Source organism: Stenella coeruleoalba (genome assembly GCF_951394435.1).
Source record: "Stenella coeruleoalba genome assembly, chromosome: 7".
NCBI classification, from domain to species: Eukaryota; Metazoa; Chordata; class Mammalia; order Artiodactyla; family Delphinidae; genus Stenella; species Stenella coeruleoalba.
In genome coordinates, this window is record NC_137153.1 from 104,067,120 (window position 1) to 104,082,486 (window position 15,367).

Sequence of the window (15,367 nt, forward strand, 5' to 3'; positions counted from 1 at the left end):
CGCCTCCAGACATCCTTTCCCACTTTTTCAGTTGGTGAATTAAAGGAACAGCCCTCCCAGCGGAACAGGGTTAGCTCATGAAAGACGCACTCACTCCCTGCTCTCTGCCAGGAAAAGAACTTATTTGCATACAATTTATTGCAAAAGTAGGAATTCCCTCTCCCCTCGCCTCCTGCCCCTGGCTGGGAGCAGCTGTTAGTAAAGTGGGATTTTTGCCTTGCTCCGCAAACGCAAACGGTTTGGTTTTTCTAATTGTGAGACAGAAGCCCAGGGAGCGAGAGGGAGAAGAATCAGCAGCTCTGGCTCTCTCACCAGGCAGGCTGGAAACATGGAAACGAGACCGGGGGCTAGCCTGCCTGGGCGCTGGGCAGCAGCTGCTCAGTGGCACCTCGGAGAGAGCAGAGGGGCTGAGCCGAATTCCTGGAAAGAGGAGATAAAGACTTTCGGAAGCCTGGGGTGTTTGGGGTTCCTCGGGGCCAGCAGAGAGATAAGGGATTAGTTCTCAGCAGGTGGGAAAAGCACTGGGAACACAGATCAGTCCGGAGTCTCTTTTGGGGAGACAGCCACGGTCCTGTCCAGCTGCCTGGAGGCGGTATTGTCCCAGCCCCGGTGCACTACAGGGGAGCAGCTTTTTGACACTGAACATGCCCTGTGCCTGGTCCTGTCTTCTAAGCTGCGTCTCCTAAAGAAAGGTCTCCAAGGTTTCTTCTCAATGCTGAAAGGTGCCCACCATAAGAAAAAAAGTAACAAGTTAATCTTTGAAACATAAGCTGTGCCTTTGCTCTCCAGCCTGCTGTGGCTTCCTTCCAAGCTCTGAGTCATCGGTGAGTTTGGTGGTTAGCATGCATTGGGTATCCTCAGGGCACACACAGGCATGGGAGGGAGCGGGGGAAGAGGCCAGGCCAGGGCACCCACGCTTGAGCTTGTCACAGCACTTAGTACTTTTTGGGATCCTGGAGGGAAATGAGGCATCATGTAACCTGTACCTACCGCTGGACCCTCCTTTATTAAGTCTGTATTAGATGCCACCCAAGGTACTTTATAGTCGTTATTTCATTACATCCTCACAACCAGAAAGTGTGATAGGCACATGTGCTGTCCCCTCTTTACAGACGAAGAAACTGAAATTCAGAGAAGTAATGGAACCTCACTGAGGGAATACACCTGGGGAGCATTTAAATGACAACACTGGGCTTCACAGTTCTTTCTATTACACATTACTGCCCAGGAACATTGTAAGATGATATTTAAACAATGTTTTATGCCCTGTTAGATTGTAACACTGCTTGTATAAAAATCACTGCCGTATTTGTATATGGAAGATATGTTTCCTTGTTCCACAGAGCTAATTCAGAGATCCTTGATTGTTAAAAAAATCAGGTATGAATAACAGAGGTTTCAATTATCTGCCTATTTTCAGTACTGAATGATATCGCCCCCATACTTATTATCATTGCTGTGGGCCTCAGTTCCCCAATCTGAAAAAAGGGGGACAAGATTAGGTCATCCCTATGGTCTCTCTGTATCCTAGGATTCTCTGCTTAAGTGACCATCCCAGACAACAAGAAAGCCCATAGATAGTCATGTCATAAGACAGTTCATTTGAACTTTTCAACGATTTTGGCTGATTCAAATGTTGGTTGTTTTGGAAGTTTTTAACTCTCTGTTTTAGCTAAAGCGTATTGTAGTAGCCTGAGGCCATGTCTTTTTACCAGTAGTGAGTGCTTCCATGTCTCTTGGCTTCTCAGAATCTACTGAGTTTATCTCCTGGGTTAGGGAATAGAAATATTAGAATAGTATATTATACATGTCATATGGCATATAGACTTCATTTACATATAATGCATAATCAATACATATTTGCAGTCGTATGTATATTTAAATGGAATAAGAGCACGTGCTAGAAAGCTGGGTGATAACATACGGCTTCTTCTGGGAACCTCCCAAACCCAGCCCCCCATCCTTGTAGTATTCCTACTACAAGTGGCTTAGCCAATCACAGGGAAAACAAAGCCAAATATGACCAGGCTGGCCCTTAAGACAGGAAACAGTCCAGTGGAACAAACAAAGAAGAATATTATTAAGCATTAAGTTAACTATCATAGAAGTATATTCCAGACTTCCCCGGTGGCTCGGTGGTTGAGAATCCGCCTGCCAATGCAGGGGACACGGGTTCGAACCCCGGTCCGGTAGGATCCCACATGCCGCGGAGCAACTGGGCCCGTGAGCCACAACTACTGAGCCTGCGCGTCTGGAGCCTGTGCTCCGCAACAAAAGAGGCTGCGATAGTGAGAGGCCCGCGCACTGTGATGGAGAGTGGCCCCCGCTCGCCACAACTAGAGAAAGCCCTCGCACAGAAACGAAGACACAACACAGCCAAAAATAAATATAAAAATAAATAAATAAAAAAAAGTTACCATTCTTTAAAAAAAAAAAGTATATTCCAGAGATGATTAGCTTTATTTGTGTATTTTTAGCAGAGGCTACTTGTAAAAGGAGTTTTCTCCAAAACCTATGTGGCATCTTAAGCCATACCTTGGCTTTTAAGTAAGAGGGGCCCAGATAAGGCACTTGTTTTCATCTATCTCTGGACTTTTTTCAGCCTCCCTTCCAGGCAAATGGGTCTGCGTACACCTTGTGCTCTCCAGTACCTGAACCTTTGCTAATGCCGTACTCTACCTGGAATCCTCACCTCCACCTTCTCACATCCACTTGGCATCCAATTCTGATCTAACTTCACCATGTTGCTTCCTAGATGTCTTCCGCAAGAAATGCTTCCATGCATGTTGTAACTCTGTTAGGACATTCATTGCCTCTACATGGTATAATTATACGTATGTCTCGTTTTTCTTCCTACATGCTAGGCCTCCAGAGGGCAGTGATCACACCTGCTTTTCCTTGCCTAGCACAGAGCCTTGGGTATCGTAGGAGCTCAGTAAATGTTTATTGAATGAAAGAAGTAATGAAGGAACAAGTGAACGTTTGACATGCTGTGCTTTATAATTAAACTCTTCTTTTTTCACCCTTAGAACGTAAGAGGGAAACTAGATTCCCCAACACATCCATTTCACAGGTGAGGAGAGGGGGCCCAGGGAAGAGAAACGGCTTACTCAAGGCCACCTCGGCTGCTTTCCATGAAGATGGTCATCAAGGTCAGAACTGAGCAACCAAACCACGTTAGACATTACAGCGGAGGATGCTTATGGAATCAATACCCATTCATCCTCCTGTCTGGCAGAGGCTGCACCTCTAAGCATCAGGTGTCTTATGGTGGCCCTCTGCTCAGTACGGTAAACACTTTTTCCTGAAGCTGTGTATTCCCTCTGTAACCTGCGTTAAGTCCTGAGATCCTCTGACTCACTTGCATTCATCACAGCAGCCTGCGCGCACACCAGTAAACATGACCAAAACCAGCCCCTCGGCCCTTCCACAACTCCAGACCTTCCAACTCAGCAGGAAGGTGAGAGGGCAGAGTGAACGCTTGCAAACTCCACCTCTACACAGAGTTCTCGGCCAAAGCCCGATTTTGTTGTTGTTCGTTTGCTATCCTCATTTACAGGTTGCTAGTGGAGGGCATGGTTTGGAGGCCCAAGGGAGTGTGGAGGCTCACCCCAGGTGAGATCATTCTCATTACCTTGAAGGTCTCTTAGATGCAACACTTTTTTTTCTTTCCCAAGATAGATCAGCCAGGGAGTAGAGTATCGGCCAGGACTGGCACTGTCGGAGGAAGCTGAGCGCCCATGTCTTTGAGAAGTCTAGCATTTACTTCCCACGGGACCCCTTGATTTCCACCCCACCCCCCCTTGCTTACCCACTGCTCCCAACCTCTTCCTCCTCTTCTTGGGATTCATCTAGTGTGCTAACTCCCATCCAAAAGTCCCATGTGACTCTGTATTTGCCAGAAATCTCTCCCAAAGCAATGAAGGAGCTCGGGTCCAACACAGAGGGCTAGTCATTCAATTAGATGGATTTGTTTAGGGTCAAGTTTCCCCGACTTGCTGTCTGCAAGGCTTTGTTCAGTACTCTTCTTCTCCATCTCTTCTCACTTCTCCTTAGACAGCAAAGGACAAAAAAGCTCAAAGACATCATTGGTCATTGAATGAGTGGCAAGATAGAGGAGAGCTTCCCTGCCAGCTGGAATAGGGTGAATCAACCAATAAGGAGGCTCTCTGGTCAATGTGGAAAAGTGGAAAGAACTTTGGTTTACAGTAGGTTTGAGTCCTGAGGATGTATAACTTACCGTGTGACTTTGGGCAAATCTCTTCTCTTCTCTGGCTCTTGGTGTACTGGTTACAAAATGAGCGATGCCTAAGGATCTTAGCCACTTAAAAATGCTACGTAAAAAAATCAAGAGAATAATTTAGAGGCCTCTAAGCCTTTGTACATTCCCAGTCCCCAGAATAACCCTCCCTGGACTTTATCCTCATGGCAAGTTCCTATATTATTTTTCAAGATTTACTTCTAAGACAGTTTCCATAACCTTACATTCAGAGAGAAGGGCACCTCATCCAGACTTCCTTTTTTTATTTTTAGCATACTGTATAATTGCCTTTTTAGCTCATTAGGCCATGAATACTTTGAGGGTAGGCACTGGCACTTTTCAAGTGCTTACTAACAGATCTGTTTAGAGCCAGTGTCCGTTTCTTGTTGGCGCCTATGCCATGCCACTAGTTAATTATTTTTAATATCGTTCCTGCATATCGTGGTTTTTAGAATGGCATGTGATCTGTGGCAGAATTTAGGTAAACCATAAAATTTCCTTGAAATGATTTATTAGATGATTAGAGTGTTTATTCTTATCACTGATTTACTCACCCAATTCCCCAAAGGAACTGTAAGAGTTCCCTGGGGCCAAGAACTGTGCCTTCCTTCTCAAAGCACCGGGAAGTCAATTAATGTTCCCATGAAATGAGTGACTGATTGGCCGAATGATGGGGAAGATGGAAAAGGCATAAGACTGGCACAAGCAGTTTTGGGTTCCAATCATCTTGACCATTTACAAGGTGAATTATCTTGAGAAAATCATATTGCTTCTCTGAAACTCAGATTCCTCATTAGTGAGACAGATAAGAAATCCCTACCTCAAGTCCCTCCCAGAGTTGGTGTGAAGACCAAGTAGGAGAGTGGAAGAGAAAGTGCTCAGTAAACTGTGATGCCTTATGCAGATTTTTTTGGTGATGAATGACCCCCCCCACCCCAAATTGCAGTCGAAAGCTCACACTCGGCACGGCTGTGTGGTGCATGAATCCCAGCTTCCATCTAAAGTATTTCTGGGCTCTGCAGGGGTTAGCAGGGGAGAGAAGGGAGTTGAAACCGCCAGGTGCTGTCTTGTTTGCTAATACTTTCTAAGGATGACCTCTTAGCTGGAGCCAAAGGGGAAGAGGGAAGGATTCAAACGATGAGCATTGACCAGTGCCGAGTTGGAAGGTCTAGAGTTGTAGAAGAGCTGAGGGGATATTTTTGGTCGTGTTTACTGGTGTGCACGCAGGCTGCTGTGATGAATATGAATAGGCAAAGGATCTCAGGACTTAACGCAGGTTGCAGAGGGAATACACAGCTTTGAAGCCAAGGCAGATTGAATTTTTTTGACTGATTTGTCACAACTGAGTTAGATACTTGTGAGGATGTTGAATTTGTCCCTTTTCTTTGTTTCTCTTCTTGGTTTTTCTTAGATTTCTTTTGTGGACAAAGATGGATTTGAGTGGCCCACATTGACTGACTTGTTCCTGTTAGGCACTTTTTAAGTAGTTTGCATGTATGAAGTTCAGCCATCTGTACAGTGAGCCCATTGGGTTGATACTATCATTATTCCCATTTTGCAGATGGGAGCGGTGAGGAACAGAGAGCTTAAGTAAATTGTCCGAGTCACGTGAGTAATAAATGACAGCAAGAATATCCAAACCCAGGCTGTGGGCTCTATCCCCAACCTCCTGTGATTGGGGGGTGCTTCCTCATGTACTTAATTTAACAGGTACCCAAAGGCAAAAATGACATTCTTGGGCTCGGATGGACCACCCTGAGGGATTATGGAGTCTAATGAGGCAAGAGGGGCTTTGCTTGTGTTTCTTCGGGTACTGTGGCAGCAAGAGACCATGAGAAGTCCATGTCTGTCAGTGCTAATGCTGGAGCTGTGAAAGTACTGGCGTGGACTTTGTTCCCATCCTAATTCAACCACTAAGTAGTTAGGAAAAGAAGTGGGGCCTTGGACAAATTATTTTACTTCTTTGTTATCAGTGCCTCATTTGTAAAATGGGTACATTAATAACTGGTACTTCTTAGAGTTATTCTCAGGATTAAAGGAAATACACTTAATCAAATGTTTATGCTTGCTACACTCTAAAATAGTCTCAAAACGATGCCTATTGGCTATTCTAGGTAAGTCGCTTTTCTATTCTGGGCCTTTATTTTCTCATTTTTAAATGATGGAAAAGATAGCCTCAAGCTATGTTCCAAAAATGAGCTCACTAAAATAAAAAGGGTTAAAGGAAAAAAAAAACTGTGTAAGCATGTAAAAAAATACATAGCACCTTTTGTTACAGGTCTTGGGATTCCCAGGTTGACCAGACTGAGTGTACTGGTTACTCTGTTTACTTAAACATCCTTCATAGATCCCCCTCCATCCTACTGTGCACATGCAATCAACAGCAGGCTTTAAGGGTCCTGTTCTCCCATCGTTTCCAAGTCTTTACACATTCTGTGTCTTCAGGTGGTGCTTGAAAATTCTCCGCTAGTCAGAGTCGGCGGGATGGTATTGCTCGCCTCAGAGCTAGAAGCTCCCCCAGCAGGGCCTAGAGGTTGATGTACAGCTATCACAGAGGTATGGGAATCACTTCCCTCCCTGGGGAGTTCCCCTGGGCTGGTCTTGGTCCTGACGGAGCAGTCTCACCTGTACTCCTTCCCTACCCCACAGCCTTCCAATGGCAGGACTGATGGCAAATACACTCACTTATATTTCTAGTAACAGTTACAAAGCAGTGCCATTATTTCAGTCCTCATACCTAAGCTTCCCCCATATACAGGTGAGAAGAGATCAAGGGACTTGCTTAAAGTCACAGAGCCAATGCATGGTTTGGCAGAAGTCTCCATGTGCAAAATACTGGGCTCTTTGGTTTCCACCACGGAAACCATTTATAGAGGCTTGTGTTATTAGTCTTGTAGGGGAACAAAGTTTGCCATCCCCAAACTTTGTCATAGAGATTATTTTGAGCTGAAAACAATCGAGGCCCAAAAGACTCAAGAATTCTTTCATTTTACCTATGGCTTAGCTGCCTAAAGAATTTAGGTAAAAGGCCTGTCCTAGAAGAGAGCTATCAGGAGAGGTATCTGCAAAGAATACAGGTTAGGCATGGTGGTGAAGGAAATTGAGCAGGGCCTAGAGATCAGAGTCTACTCTCTGTCCCATTGTCTCTGCTGAGGCCCAGCAAACATTTGTTTATCAAACATTTGCTTTTCCATTTCCATATGAATTTCCTTTTTCCCCTTTCAAGTCCCAGCTACTCCAACATGCTCTTGTGTCTTTAGAGGAAGATGGTATTTAAGGTGAGGGTGTCAGCCATTTGGAGAGTTACTCGGTTTCTCTGGGTCTCTGCCACGTATACATGTTATTAAAATTTGTTTGATTTTCTCTTGTTAATCTGCCTCATGTCAATTTAATTCTTAGAGCAGCCAGAAGGACCTGGAAGGGGAGAGAAAAATTCTTCCTCCCTGACTGTATTTTGGGTACAGTGGTATAAAATAAGAAGCCTGTGACTGGAAAATAGACAGACTTAGGTTTAATTCCCGCTCTGCCATTTACTAGTGTGTGAAATGTTTCAAATTCCTTCACTCCTATGAGCCCCATCTGTGTCTTTGACTGTAAAATGAGAGTGAGGGTACTCCCTTCATAGAGCTGACAGGACTGTAGTAGGTTGAATAATGGCTCCCCCGAGATAGCCATACCCTAATTTCCCAGAACCAGTGAATGTCACCTTATACGGCAAAAGGGACTTTTCAGATGTAATTTAAGGATTATGACACAAGGAGATTATCCTGGATGCAATCACAAGCGACCTTATAAGAGTAGGCAGAGGGAGATTTGCTTACAGGAGAGGAAAAGGCAATGTGACCAGGGAACAGAAATTGAAGTGATGTGGCCACAAGCCAAGGAATGCTGGCCATTACCAGACTTTAAAAGAGGCAAGGAACAGATTCTTCCCTGGAGCCTCCAGAAGGACCCAGCCCTGTGGACAAGTTGATTTTAGCTGAGTAAAACTCATTTCAGACTCTTCCCTCCAGAACTATAAGAGAAAAAACTTCTGTTGTTTTAAGCCACTAAGTTTGTGGTGATTTGTTAAAGCAGCCGTAGGAAACTGATAACAAGGGCTAAATGGGCCTGCCTTGTGCATAACAGGGGCTTAAAATGGTAACTCTATCTCACTAGATTTAGAATACTTTCTTTTTTTCTAATTTAATTTTTCTTTTATATTGGCATATAGTTGATTAACAATGTTGTGATAGTTTCAGGTCTACAGCAAAGTGATTCTTTCATACATATACATTTCTTTTTCAAACTCTTTTCCCATTTAGGTTGTTACATAATATTGAGCAGAGTTCCCTGCACTATACAGTAGGTCCTTGTTGGTTATCCATTACAAATATAGCAGTGTGTACATGTCAATCCCAAACTCCCTAACTATCCCTTCCTCCCACCCTTCCCCCCACCCCACGTAATCATAAGTTTGTGCTCTAAGTCTGTGAGTCTGTTTCTGTTTTGTAAGTAAATTCATTTTTGTATCATTTCTTTTCTTTTTTTTTTCCTTACATCTTTATTGGAGTATAATTGTTTTACAATGGTTTGTTAGTTTCTGCTCTATAACAAAGTGAATCAGTTATACATATACATATGTTCCCATGTCTCTTCCCTCTTGCGTCTCCCTCCCTCCCACCCTCCCTATCCCAGCCCTCCAGGCAGTCACAAAGCACCAAGCTGATCTCCCTGTGCTATGAGACTGCTTCCCACTAGCTATCTACCTTACGTTTGGTAGTGTATAAATGTCCATGCCTCTCTCTCGCTTTGTCAAAGCTTACCCTTCCCCCTCCCCATATCCTCAAGTCCATTCTCTAGTAGGTCTGTGTCCTTATTCCTGTCTTACCCCTAGGTTCTTCATGACATTTTTTTTCTTAAATTCCATATATGTGTGTTAGCATACGGTATTTGTCTTTCTCTTTCTGACTTACTTCACTCTGTATGACAGACTCTAGGTCTATCCACCTCATTACAAATAGCTCAATTTCGTTTCTTTTTATGGCTGAGTAATATTCCATTTTATATATGTGCCACATCTTCTTTATCCATTCATCTGATGATGGACACTTAGGTTGTTTCCATCTCCGGTCTATTGTAAATAGAGCTGCAATGAATATTTTGGTACATGACTCTTTTTGAATTATGGTTTTCTCAGGGTATATGCCCAGTAGTGGGATTGCTGGGTCATATGGTAGTTCTATTTGTAGTTTTTTAAGGAACCTCCATACTGTTCTCCACAGTGGCTGTATCAGTTTACATTCCCACCAACAGTGCAAGAGGGTTCCCTTTTCTCCACACCCTCTCCAGGATTGTTTGTTTCTAGATTTTTTGATGATGGCCATTCTGACTGGTGTGAGATGATATCTCATTGTAGTTTTGATTTGCATTTCTCTAATGATTAATGATGTTGAGCATTCTTTCATGTATTTGTTGGCAGTCTGTATATCTTCTTTGGAGAAATGTCTATTTAGGTCTTCTGCCCATTTTTGGATTCGGTTGTTTGTTTTTTAGTTATTGAGCTGCATGAGCTGCTTGTAAATTTTGGAGATCAATCCTTTGTCAGTTGCTTCATTTGCAAATATTTTCTCCCATTCTGAGGGTTGTCTTTTGGTCTTTTTTTTTTTTTTTTTTTTGGAGCAATTTAAATTTTATTTTGATATTATTAGTATTTTATATTTTGAATATTATGCTATAATATTGGTATTATGTAGATATTTTTTTTTTTAACATCTTTATTGGGGTATAATTACTTTACAATGGTGTGTTAGTTTCTGCTTTATAACAAAGTGAATCAGTTATACATATACATATGTTCCCATATCTCTTCCCTCTTGCGTCTCCCTCCCTCCCACCCTCCCTATCCCACCCCTCCAGGCTGTCACAGAGCACCGAGCCAATATCCCTGTGCCATGCGGCTGCTTCCCACTAGCTATCTACCTTACTACGTTTGTTAGTGTGTATATGTCCATGACTCTCTCTCGCCCCGTCACAGCTCACCCTTCCCCCTCCCCATAACCTCAAGTCCGTTCTCTAGGAGGTCTGCGTCTTTATTCCTGCCTTACCCCTAGGTTCTTCATGACATTTTTTTTTTCTTAAATTCCATATATATGTGTTAGCATACTGTATTTGTCTTTTTCTTTCTGACTTACTTCACTGTGTATGACAGACTCTAGGTCTATCCACCTCATTACAAATAGCTCAATTTCGTTTCTTTTTATGGCTGAGTAATATTCCATTGTATATATGTGCCACATCTTCTTTATCCATTCATCCGATGATGGGCACTTAGGTTGTTTCCATCTCTGGGCTATTGTAAATAGAGCTGCGATGAACATTTTGGTACATGACTCTTTTTGAATTTCGGTTTTCTCAGGGTATATGCCCAGTAGTGGGATTGCTGGGTCATATGGTAGTTCTATTTGTAGTTTTTTAAGGAACCTCCATACTGTTCTCCATAGTGGCTGAACCAATTCACATTCCCACCAGCAGTGCAAGAGGGTTCCCTTTTCTCCACACCCTCTCCAGCATTTATTGTTTCTAGATTTATTGATGATGGCCATTCTGACTGGTGTGAGATGATATCTCATTGTAGTTTTGATTTGCATTTCTCTAATGATTAATGATGTTGAGCATTCTTTCATGTGTTTGTTGGCAGTCTGTATATCTTCTTTGGAGAAATGTCTATTTAGGTCTTCTGCCCATTTTTGGATTGGGTTGTTTGTTTTTTTGTTGTTGAGCTGCATGAGCTGCTTGTAAATTTTGGAGATTAATCCTTTGTCAGTTGCTTCATTTGCAAATATTTTCTCCCATTCTGAGGGTTGTCTTTTGGTCTTGTTTATGGTTTCCTTTGCTGTGCAAAAGCTTTGAAGTTTCATTAGGTCCCATTTGTTTATTTTTGTTTTTATTTCCATTACTCTAGGGGGTGGGTCAGAAAGAATCTTGCTGTGATTTATGTCATAGAGTGTTCTGCCTATGTTTTCCTCTAATAGTTTGATAGTTTCTGGCCTTATATTTAGGTCTTTAATCCATTTTGAGCTTATTTTTGTGTATGGTGTTAGGGAGTGTTCTAATTTCATTCTTTTACATGTACCTGTCCAGTTTTCCCAGCACCATTTATTGAAGAGGCTGTCCTTTTTCCACTGTACATTCCTGCCACCTTTATCAAAGATAAGGTGTCCATATGTGCATGGGTTTATCTCTGGGCTTTCTATCCTGTTCCATTGATCTATCTTTCTGTTTTTGTGCCAGTACCATACTGTCTTGATAACTGTAGCTTTGTAGTATAGTCTGAAGTCAGGGAGCCTGATTCCTCCAGTTCCTTTTTTTGTTCTCAAGATAGCTTTGGCTATTCGGGGTCTTTTGTGTTTCCATACAAATTGCGAAATTTTTTGTTCTAGTTCTGTGAAAAATGCCAGTGGTAGTTTGATAGGGATTGCATTGAATCTATAGATTGCTTTGGGTAGTAGAGTCATTTTCACAATGTTGATTCTTCCAATCCAAGAACATGGTATATGTCTCCATCTATTTGTATCATCTTTAATTTCTTTCATCAGTGTCTTATAGTTTTCTGCATACAGGTCTTTTGTCTCCTTAGGTAGGTTTATTCCTAGATATTTTATTCTTTTTGTTGCAATGGTAAATGGGAGTGTTTTCTTGATTTCACTTTCAGATTTTTCATCATTAGTATATAGGAATGCCAGGGATTTCTGTGCATTAATTTTGTATCCTGCTACTTTACCAAATTCATTGATTAGCTCTAGTAGTTTTCTGGTAGCATCTTTAGGATTCTCTATGTATAGGATCATGTCATCTGCAAACTGTGACAGCTTTACTTCTTCTTTTCCGATTTGGATTCCTTTTATTTCCTTCTCTTCTCTGATTGCTGTGGCTAAAACTTCCAAAACTATGTTGAATAAGAGTGGTGAGAGTGGGCACCCTTGTCTTGTTCCTGATCTTAGTGGAAATGCTTTCAGTTTTTCACCATTGAGGATGATGTTTGCTGTGGGCTTGTCGTATATGGCCTTTATTATGTTGAGGAAAGTTCCCTCTATGCCTACTTTCTGCAGGGTTTTTATCATAAATGGGTGTTGAATTTTGTCAAAAGCTTTCTCTGCATCTATTGAGATGATCATATGGTTTTTCTCCTTCAGTTTGTTAATATGGTTTATCACATTGATAGATTTGCGTATATTGAAGAATCCTTGCATTCCTGGAACAAACCCCACCTGATCATGGTGTATGATCCGTTTAATGTGCTGTTGGATTCTGTTTGCTAGTATATTGTTGAGGATTTTTGCATCTATGTTCATCAGTGATATTGGCCTGTAGTGTTCTTTCTTTGTTACATCCTTGTCTGGTTTTGGTATCAGGGTGATGGTGGCCTCGTAGAATGAGTTTGGGAGTGTTCCTCCCTCTGCTATATTTTGGAAGAGTTTGAGAAGGATAGGTGTTAGCTCTTCTCTAAATGTTTGATAGAATTCGCCTGTGAAGCCATCTGGTCCTGGGCTTTTGTTTGTTGGAAGATTTTTAATCACAGTTTCAATTTCAGTGCTTGTGATTGGTCTTTTCATATTTTCTATTTCTTCCAGATTCAGTCTTGGCAGGTTGTGCATTTCTAAGAATTTGTCCATTTCTTCCAGGTTGTCCATTTTATTGGCATAGAGTCGCTTGTAGTAATCTCTCATGATCTTTTGTATTTCTGCAGTGTCAGTTGTTACTTCTCCGTTTTCATTTCTAATTCTATTGATTTGAGATGAGTCTGGCTAATGGTTTATCAATTTTGTTTATCTTCTCAAAGAACCAGCTTTTAGTTTTATTGATCTTTGCTATCGTTTCCTTCATTTCTTTTTCATTTATTTCTGATCTTATTTTTATGATTTCTTTCCTTCTGCTAACTTTGGGGTTATTTTGTTCTTCTTTCTCTAATTGCTTTAGGTGCAAGGTTAGATCGTTTATTCAAGATGTTTCCTGTTTCTTAAGGTAGGATTGTATTGCTATAAACTTCCCTCTTAGAACTGCTTTTGCTGTATCCCATAGGTTTTGGGTTGTCGTGTCTCCATTGTCATTTGTTTCTAGGTATTTTTTTATTTCCTCTTTGATTTGTTCAGTGATCACTTCGTATTAAGTAGTGTATTGTTTAGCCTCCATGTGTTTATATTTTTTACAGATCTTTTCCTGTAATTGATATCTAGTCTCATAGCATTGTGGTCGGAAAAGATACTTGATACAATTTCAATTTTCTTAAATTTACCAAGGCTTGATTTGTGACCCAAAATATGATTTATCCTGGAGAATGTTCCATGAGCACTTGAGAAAAATGTGTATTCTGTTGTTTTTGGATGTAATGTCCTATAAATATCAATTGAGTCCATCTTGTTTAATGTATCATTTAAAGCTTGTGTTTCCTTACTTATTTTCATTTTGGATGTTCTGTCCATTGGTGAAAGTGGGGTGTTAAAGTCCCCTAGTATGAATGTGTTACTGTCGATTTCCCCTTTTATGGCTGTTAGTATTTGCCTTATGTATTGAGGTGCTCCTATGTTGGGTGCATAAATATTTACAATTGTTATATCTTCTTCTTGGATCGATCCCTGGATCATTATGTAGTGTCCTTCTCTGTCTCTTCTAATAGTCTTTATTTTAAAGTCTATTTTGTCTGGTATGAGAATTGCTACTCCAGCTTTCTTTTGGTTTCCATTTGCATGAAATATCTTTTTCCATCCCCTTACTTTCAGTCTGTATGTGTCTCTAGGTCTGAAGTGGGTCTCTTGTAGACAGCATATATATGGGTCTTGTTTTTGTATCTATTCAGCCAATCTATGTCTTTTGGTGGGAGCATTTAGTCCATTTACATTTAAGGTAATTATCGATATGTATGTTCCTATTCCCATTTTCTTAATTGTTTTGGGTTCGTTATTGTAGGTCTTTTCCTTCTCTTGTGTTTCTTGCCTAGGAAGTTCCTTTAGCAGCTGTTGTAAAGCTGGTTTGGTGGTGCTGAACTCTCTCAGCTTTTGCTTGTCTGTAAAGGTTTCAATTTCTCCATGAAATCTGAATGAGATCCTTGCTGGGTAGAGTAATCTTGGTTGCAGGTTTTTCTCCTTCATCACTTTAAATATGTCCTGCCAATCCCTTCTGGCTTGCAGAGTTTCTGCTGAAAGATCAGCTGTTAACCTTATGGGGATTCCCTTGTGTGTTATTTGTTGTTTTTTCCTTGCTGCCTTTAATATGTTTTCTTTGTATTTAATTTTTGACAGTTTGATTAATATGTGTCTTGGCATGTTTGTCCTTGGGTTTATCCTGTATGGGACTCTCTGTGCTTCCTGGACTCGATTAACTATTTCCTCACCCATAATAGGGAAGTTTTCAACTATAATCTCTTCAAATATTTTCTCAGTCCCTTTCTTCTTCTCTTCTTCTTCTGGAACCCCTATAATTCGAATGTTGGTGCGTTTAATGTTGTCCCAGAGGTCTCTGAGACTGTCCTCAGTTCTTTTCATTCTTTTTTCTTTATTCTGCTCTGCAGTAGTTATTTCCACTATTTTATCTTCCAGGTCACTTATCCGTTCTTCTGCCTCAGTTATTCTGCTAGTGATCCCATCTAGAGTATTTTTAATTTCATTTATTGTGTTGTTCATCATTGTTTGTTTCATCTTTAGTTCTTCTAGGTCCTTGTTAAATGTTCCTTGCATTTTGTCTGTTCTATTTCCAAGATTTTGGATCATCTTTACTATCATTATTCTGAATTCTTTTTCAGGTAGACTGCCTATGCCTATTTCCTCTTCATTTGTTAGGTCTGGTGGGTTTTTATCTTGCTCCTTCATCTGCTGTGTGTTTTTCTGTCTTCTCGTTTTGCTTATCTTACTGTGTTTGGGGTCTCGTTTTTGCAGGCTGCAGGTTTGTAGTTCCCGTTGTTTTTGGTGTCTGTCCCCAGTGGCTAAGGTTGGTTCAGTGCGTTGTGTAGGCTTCCTGGTGGAGGGGACTAGTGCCTGTGTTCTGGTGGATGAGGCTGGATCTTGTCTTTCTGGTGGGCAGGTCCACGTGTGGTGGTGTGTCTTGTGGTGTCTGTGGACTTATTATGATTTT